The following is an 8500-nucleotide window of genomic DNA, read 5'->3' as shown; positions in this document are numbered from 1 at the left end:
TGCCGCCGCCGAGCCCCCGCCCCGCCCGGCCCCGGGGCGGGGACGCGCCAGCGCGGAGCGACGGGGCGGGCGGGAGGCAGCGGCGGGGGGCTCCGAGCCCCCCTCCAGCGGGGAAGGACCGGCCCCGAAAGCATCGCGGGGGCGGGCGGCGCTGACACCTAGTGCGCGGGGCCGGGCTTGCGCCCCGCCGCCAAACTTAAAAAAAAAAAAAAAAAGAAAAGAAAGGGAAAAATGGAAAACAATGCTTCGGGAAGGGTCTCGGTGGCGGTGGGCAGCGCCGGCCGCGCCCCCCGGGACGCACAGGGCGAGCCCGCTGCTGGGAGCGGGACGCGCATCCCTCCGGGCTGGGGGAGCCAGGTGCGGCGGTCGCTGGGGCCAAGGAACTGCTGACAAATCTCTGTATGAACACCGGACACGGTGGAAACCAAGCAAGCTGGAAGTGGAAAATATCCATCTTGTGCCTAAAGAAAGGCCTTGCGACCAGACCTGGCCCTATTGTGCCCTCCCTTATAAAAGCCCCCAAAGCAGTGAATGTGCCCACCCCGCCTCCCCTGAGAGCACCATGGAGTTGCTTTCTGGATGACCCACTCACAGAGATCTGACCACAAGTCCAAGCTGTTGCACCCCTTATCCCCACAAGCACAGTGCACCCTCGGGAAGGGCTCCATCCTTGTATGTTTGAATACCACAGATGCTGTAGAGCTCATCTCCTGGCAATATGCATGAAGAGCTCACAATGGCCTCAGAGGGACTTGGAACAAGCCTTTCCCAGGACAGATGGGTCCTTGCGCTCTGCAGGAGACTCACAATTCCCCAAGTCCTTGCTGTGCTTGTATGGTCCTACAGCCACAGCCCATTACCCTTGGGTTTCCAAATGCAGTGTGAAGACCAATGCCAGCTGCTGACCCTTTCCTGGGCAAAGCAGATCCAGGGCCATTGATTTTTCATACTGAATCAATGGCGGTGACCTTCCTTTGAGTTTAGAGTTCAGAGTCAGTCAAGAGTTCAGAGCCAACCGCAGCTGAAAAATTTACTATTCCCCTCAAAATGGAGTGGGCTTTCCACCACCCCCAGAGGCTTGGGTAAGAGTGTGGGCACAAACACACGACAAGCTGAGAAATCCCTGTGCTCCATCATGCCCATGAGACTTGTATGGGAACAGTGGCTGTGCTGCCAATTTCCTTGTGCCTGACCCAGGGAGGAATCTCACAGGGCTGTCAGCGCTTGGACAAATGAATCAAGGGATGATTTTCCATTGAAGACAAGATGCCAGCAAGTCCTGGGCTCTTGGAAACCTTTACTCCTGTTTTTGGAAGAGGGCAGGGGATCAGCACTGTGTGCTGCAGCATCTTGGTGACTGCACCTGCAGAGATCCCTGGGGAAAAAAGGTGCAGAAAACTGAACACCCACTTGAGCTCACTTCAGCCTGGGACGGGCAGAAGGCAGTGGTGGGAAAGTCTTGAGCCTGGATGTGCTCTCTAGGTTCTTGATGAAGTTTTATAATTATCTCTAGCAAAGGTTTAGTTGACAACATGGAAGTCCCAAGTGCTGGAAATGATACAGCCACCAGAGAAGCCTCCCAGGAGTCTCTAGTCCAATGCCTGCTCCAAGCAGGGCAAGCTCAGAGACAAGAGCAGCAGCTCAGGGCTGTGTCTAGGTGTATTGCAAGTATCCCCAGGGATACAGATCCCACAGCCTCTCTGGAGCCCTGTTCCTGTGCTAAAGTTGATTAAAGACACACATTCTTGCAGACTGCAGGCTTTCCACAGCCAGCAAAGCCCCGTGGATTTGATGAAGGACTGAATTCCCGTGTGGGAGAGCTTGTGAACATCTCTTCAGCAAATGGCATCCTCGGGGAGGTGTTCCCCTACGTGCAGGCACGGGTGTTTGATGGAAAGCCTTCAGAGTCTGGGGAACAAACCAGCTTCTCCCGGGTAGTCCTGGTGGGTTTGTATGGCAGCGCTGGGGCTGCTCACAGACGCCCTGGGCAGTCCATAGCTTGCTCCTCTGGCTTCTCCCACAGCACAGCGTCTGGAATCTTCACATGATTCCACCTTCTTGTTATGTAACAAAAATTGACTGTATCTTTTTTTTTCCTGGGATCAGTGACCTTACACAGCCTGCCGTTGTCCCAGGCCCGCCAAACCACCACCTCTTCCTGGGAGAGCCTTTCCGGACTGCTAATCCCAGGATGCCAAGCCAAGCCCACCACCACCACACGGTACAGGAGATCCGCGAGGGATAGGGAGAGGACTAAACTCTCGCACTCATGTTTGTCCCAAGTTCAGAACCTGTTTCCTCCCTTTCAAAATCAATAATTAGGAGCCCTGGAATAACCCGTTGAAGTTGTGTAACCGGTTTGCTGGTTGTCGCAGCCCCGTCAGTCCCCACCCGGTGGCATGACCGGGGCTTGCCCGCGTGCACCCGCCCGTCGGGGTCTGAGGTGTCCCCCGAGCCCGAGGGGACTCCACCAGGGCTGGGGGCAGATGGTAAGGGACACGGCTATGCGACCTTGAGCCACCTACAGGGACACTTCGAAGGACTCGTCCATTGTCGAGGTTTCGAGCAGCGCAGGAGACAGCAGCGGCCGGCGGAGAGGGCGGCTCGGTCCCGGTCCCGCCTCTCCCGGCGCAGGTTGGGCTGCGGGGTGTGGATTTGTAAGGCTGGCCTGCCATCTCCTGGGAAGGCCAGGAAATGCGGCACGGAAAGCCCAAGGTTTTCCTCAGCCTCACCCCAGCTTTTGGTGTGAGTGTGTATAGGGGCCCGAGGAGTGATGTTCTGCCTGTGCACTGCCCCAGGGAAACCACCCCGCCTGCCTTCACTGCCTTTGGCATCCTCGAGAGGATGTTCTTGCACTGCTTATGCAAAAGTAAGACCAAAAAGCATGTCACTGTGTGCCAGCCAAGGAGCCCCCCCAACAGCAGCAGCTGGGGTGCAGTGGGAAGAGACTGTCCCTCACTTGGGAACACATCTGTGCATTGGTCTGCAGTGGGCCACAAACCCCAAAAGCAAAGGTCCAAAAGAGTTTGTCAGAGTAGTCTAAGTTAGCCCACAGTGGTTTCCAAAGCATCCCACAGTTTTGGTAGGCTTTAGGACTAGAAAATAGTTAATATTGTGCAAATATTTTATTAAGACAACCTGGCCCACAAGAGTCAGTTTCCACTGTCTAGTCTGCTACAAAAAAAAAAAACAAACACACACACAAAAAAAAACCCCAAACCAAAACAAACAAAACCCCCAAAACAAAACAAACAAAAAACCAAACAAAAAAACAAACAAAGCACTGTGAAATTACTGCACTTCCCAGAAGAAAGTACTATTTGTTACTGTAATATTCACAGTCTATAACAGAACAACCCGCAGTCCTTTATCTAACCTAAAGCGTAATCTTTGCCTAAAACACTGATGGTGCCAGCATGGCAAAGCTGCAACCTTCCCTAAAACTTTCCCTGCAACTCTTGTGCCACACCACTGTGGGAGGAGAGGACAGCAACCTGCAAAGGTAACAGTGAAAAGCACCCCAGCCCCAGGAGGCTGGTACACCCTGCCTCTTGCTGCCTGTGCTCTCAAAGAGAGGGAGTTGATGTACCCCACAGCCACCACTGCCCACATTGCTTCCACAGCACAGTGGTTTTGGGGAAAATACCCTGTGCATTGCTTGGGCTCAGGAGGCTCCTTCTGCCAGAGCAATAATGAAAGAGCTTTTGGCCAGGGATGCAAATATTTTTTATTGTGCTGGATGCAGGTGGGAAAAGCAAACATCACAGGGCATGGCTGTGAGAAGAAGTGAGCAGATGGCAGACTTTGCAGCTCTGCACAATAATTTGTAAAGCAAATTGGCCCTCAGGCAGGCATTCAGACAGGAAAGGTAGGATCCAGCTCATAGTTAGGTGCTCCCGGTTGCTTTAACATCCTTCCACAAAATCCTATAGCAGCAACATTTTTTAGGGTCATGGTCCAGCAATTGGAAAGTGCAATAGGACACACAACTGTGCAGCATGAGAGCATCCCAAAGCTCACTGGCTATGAGCCCGTGGTGGGCTTGGCCCAGGAGTCTCTTTGTCCCTCCAGTTACCTGCACAGCCCCAGGTGGAAGAAGCGCCGAGCAAGGCATGTGGGTCAGCACCCCAGGCAGATGCTTTTTCTACCCAATAAAACCTGACGATCAACATCGAAATGGCAAGGGCTGGGAAGGAAGTAAAACACTTCAGCAAGGGGAGGAAGGCAAGTCTGCTGAAATTAAGGTCAGGAACTTGCTGGCATTTGCTGACATTTTATTCTGATGAGCTGGCAGAGCTCCTCATCAGGCACAAACTTATGTATGCATTTAATTATTTTAGAGGTGAGACTGGGCAGAGTTTCAGAGCTGTTTTTAAAAACACAGGCGCATCTTTGGTATCCACTGGGGTGCAGACAGACTCCTAATGAATCCACCTTAAAACTCAGATTTTCTCTTCATAGACATTTTGACTCTTTGCACAATGATTTCCTTTCAATTCGAAATTATTCCTGACTTATGAAAATTCTCCACAAACCCCAAGTCTTGAAACATTTTTGTTTCAGATAGACAAACACATGGTGCTTCTGAAACAAATACGCTCTCTGGAGCAGAGCAGGTGCTGAATAAAATTAACATTACTCCCTGCCAGCCCCACCAAACTCTACAAGCCAGCCACAAGAGCCTGGAAGGTTTGGGGCACCCAGAGTCCCATTGCCATGGAAGGGAGGTATTGGCAGTGGGAACCCATCCCTTGGAACCTCCCACATGGCTCCAAATATGAGCAGGAGTACTCTCACAGCAGACTGGAGCAATGCCTACATCTCTTGAACATCTCACAGCCACGCAGGAGCCATCCCATACAATATTCTTGCTCTAATCTCACTGGCCCATTAATAATAAACACCCCTATATGGTATTATGAGGAAAAACACACTGCATAAATATCAGTTTTGACCATTCTCAGCATGATGAGGTGTATTGGTTGTCAGTGAGTTTATAAATAACCATATTAACAGATGCTCTTTGTAAAAATCAGTACTTACCTTCTCAATATTCAATATTTCCCATCCCCACAGCAACAGCCTGCAGCCCCAGGGCTCAGCTTCTTCCCCAGCTACCAAAACATTTAGGTTGTGCCTAACCACAACTGGAAAACATCTGCAAGCTGCTGAGGGCTGCACACAGGGCACAGCTTAACCACTTCTACCCACCAACGACCTGCCATCAGCCCTAGCCAGGACAGACCACTTGACTGCAAATAGAGCAGCATCCCCTTAAATCACCACTGCTCCAGGTGCTCCCAATGAGTGAAGCAAGCTGCCCCATGCTGCCAGGTCATGGAGGGTTAAAGAAAAAAAACACGTGGAAGAAGCCAACAAGTGTTTCCAGGTACCTGGCAGGTTCCCCTGCCCACGAGAGGCTAGGGCTGCCTACAGCAGTGGGAATGGGAATTGCTGAGGGCAGATGCCCTAGAAAAGGAGAGCAAGGACCTGAAGTGAGGGCAATCCCAGAGGCTGGCAGGGAGGGCTGTGTCAGCACACAGCCACTCCAGGTGTGTGACACCTCCAGGTGCTGGCTCTCCAAGCCCTGGGCCTGGTTCATCATGACACTGTTCTGAAGGCGGAATCACTATAGAAGGAAAGATCTGAAAGTTGTTTTTTGTCTCTGTGCAGAGCAATTATACAGCTAGCCCTTCCATCTCTGCAGGAAGTGCTCAGGGCACCAGGGACTCCAGACTAACCTTGTCCTTATGATCCCAGTCCAGAGGATACAATGTTAGCCATGGCTTTTGTGCTGCAGCAGATGCAAGAAGGAATATGTCTTTTCTCAGCTTCTAAACCATGGAGCAATCTTCTTAATTTATGTGGCAAGCAAATAGACATATTCAAATTATATGTTAATTGCCACATCTAGCTGTCAGGCTTCTTGTAGCAATTCCCCACTTGTGGCTGACAAATAAACACGCTACTTGGCATTCTTCATTTGGGAATGCAGCTTATGATCTTCAGACGTGTTTTTGCCCAGTTCCCAAGTGCAGGACACCGAGCAGAGGAGGAGGTGTCATCCTGGGTGCTCTCCCCTGTGGATCACTGCAGCTAATTGGAACTACCTTTGATATGTTTGTAATTTGCCAGGGCTTATTTGCTGTAAAATCAGACACATGGCCCCTTCCTTTAATTGCCTTGTAAACTCCCAGAATGATTAATTCTGACACAAGCCTGCTTTTATCCAGGGATTGACATATGGTGACTTATGAGGGTGGTGAGATAAGGGCTGGGACACCATCACTTCTTCTGAATCTGAGTGGTTGGTGCTCACCTGTGATAAACATGAGAGTGTGCACACCTTTCCCTGGGCAAGGAGAAGACGTGAAAACCCTACAGGTGCACAAAACACAGCCATGCCTGAGTGCTACAGGCTGGTGCCTGCTGATGGGTGCAGCATTCCCAGAAACACTCCCTGTGCCCAGCCCTGTTTGGGCAAAGTCCACAGCAAACACCTCCTTTCGCATCCAAGTGCACGTTTGTGGACATGTGCCAATCCCTACTCACATTTGGAGTGAGTAGCTCTGCCTCTCCCAGCTCTGCCTTTCTCTCACAGCCCTTCCCATAGCCTGTTGATGGCCTGCAAAGGCAATATTTCACTCTCTCTCTCACATATTTTACATGCTAGCTCTGTAGCTCTGATATAATCTCCTAAGGGGCCTCTCATATCTGGGCAGTGAACATTTCTGTGCATGCAGCTCAACTTTCTTGCCTGGAGATATATTTGTATGAAAGAATAATCTATATCAGCCTCCAAATCCCAGTGACTGTAAATGCCAGGGGAGAATGAAAGGCAGCACAGTTAATAGTCCTAGCTTCCATTCACTATGGTATTTACACAATTTCACTGTCTCTGGACACTGGTGAAAGGAGGGATAAGCAGCTCAGGTGGGTGCCTGGGGTCTCAACTGCTTGCTGCTGCTGGGACAAATGGACAGAAGGAAGTGTGAGAAGAGATGTGGAAATGTGCTGGGCATGCCAATGGGGTGACAGATAAGAGGAAACAGGGATGTACCTGCAGACTGTGGGATGGGGGCAGGGGTATGACTAAGCCTCACAGGAGGAGCTGGAAGTTGGGATCCAGTGGGAACAATTTTCACAGCTTCAGCCAGAGATGGCATCCAAAGAAGGTCATCTGTCCAAAAATATGGGACGACAGATTTGTTCTGGGCTGTGAGCAAGTGCCTCAGCTTTCAGAGGACCAGACATGTGGGAAGGTGCCTTCATTCCTTGGGCATTCATGATCTGCTTCCCTTCAGGAGGACTTGGTGCTTGTAGAAGCACAGAGAGGTCAATGGGATGAACAACCTGCCTGTGGGAGTGATCAGCAGGAAGAAAGCTCTTGAAATTTTCCCTCCCTTGCCTTATTTATGTTTCAAGGACCTGGTTATTTTGGAAACATACAGTGGAAAAATGCCCACAAAGGAAAGAAGGCAAGGAGGGTGAGAGAGTGCCTGCAGGTGCTCAGGGGGAGGGAGCAGCTATGCACCAGAGCCCTGTGGTCCCCACTTAATTTTCCTTTTCTGCTCCTATTAGGGCCTGATTAGGGATCAGCTGAATTCTGCTGTAGCCAGCTCAACCCCCTTCCAGAGCCAGGGGAGAAATTAAAGAGGACTTTGTTCCCAAACAATTGCAAATGCATAGTTTGAGCATCTGTAATTTAAACTCAAATCCTTCTTCTGCTAACAGTGATGGATGTCTCTTTCATACTGCTTTGAGAGCCCTTGGATCCTGCATGGCAGATGCCTCCCTGATTTATGGCTTGTCTCTTCATGGGAAAGGAAACAAACAGCACAGTCCTAATTGCCACACTCTTGTTAGGACACTTTTCTATATTGCTTCCATCTTATTACCAGGGCTCCCCGCTCCACCTTTGTGCAGCTGGCTTGTGTGTTGTGGGTAACCTTGGCCTGGATTCAAATCATCTCTGATGCACTCATTTTGCTGGGAAACAAGTTCACGTGCACTGTAGATGGATGATGTGATAGAAATTCCATTTTTTCCTGAGTGGCTCAGTCGTTGAGGGGGTCAAGATGTGGGAATGGGGATGATGGGGAGTTTAAAAAAAGCTGATGCCAGTGGAATCAGGCAGAAAGAAGGGAGGAATGGATGGGGCCATACGAGGCTCTAAAAATAAATGTTCTAGCTAAAGAGAATCTTGCTGGTTCAACTCTTTCCCATTCTTTTGTGTGTGAGAATGGTTAATTCTCCTTGGGAGCCCATTCAATCAGCAGATGTTGCTTTTCTTTCTGTGACTAGCCTGAAATCAATGGAAAATAATCCTGTCCTTTAACAAATATGGGAGAGCACAATTCCAGTGCTACAAGCCACTTCAGCAGCCTGAACACGTGCTGAAATTACCGTCCATAAGAAAAGCACACACAGATGAGTTCGTGCTTTTAAAATACCATCGCCCAGGTTTATGTGATGATGGGAGAAAAATGCCTGTGTGCAT

At 50.3% G+C, this 8500-nt stretch overlaps 1 protein-coding gene across 1 annotated transcript in view; it reads right to left on the bottom strand.

The window, feature by feature from the left end:
- Positions 1-7954, bottom strand: part of NOS1AP (nitric oxide synthase 1 adaptor protein) — a 46712-nt gene extending 38758 nt beyond the window's left edge. The window contains exon 1 of the mRNA XM_027694661.1: positions 7950-7954. The gene's annotated coding sequence lies outside the window, so the exon portion shown is untranslated. The remainder of the gene's footprint in view (positions 1-7949) is intronic.
- Positions 7955-8500: the final 546 nt, after the last annotated feature.

The sequence above is a fragment of the Neopelma chrysocephalum genome, unplaced genomic scaffold, assembly GCF_003984885.1.
Source record: "Neopelma chrysocephalum unplaced genomic scaffold, ASM398488v2 Primary Assembly neopelma1_98, whole genome shotgun sequence".
Classification (NCBI taxonomy): Eukaryota; Metazoa; Chordata; class Aves; order Passeriformes; family Pipridae; genus Neopelma; species Neopelma chrysocephalum.
Note: the sequence above shows the minus strand (reverse complement) of the source record. Positions and strands in the feature narration are given on the sequence as shown.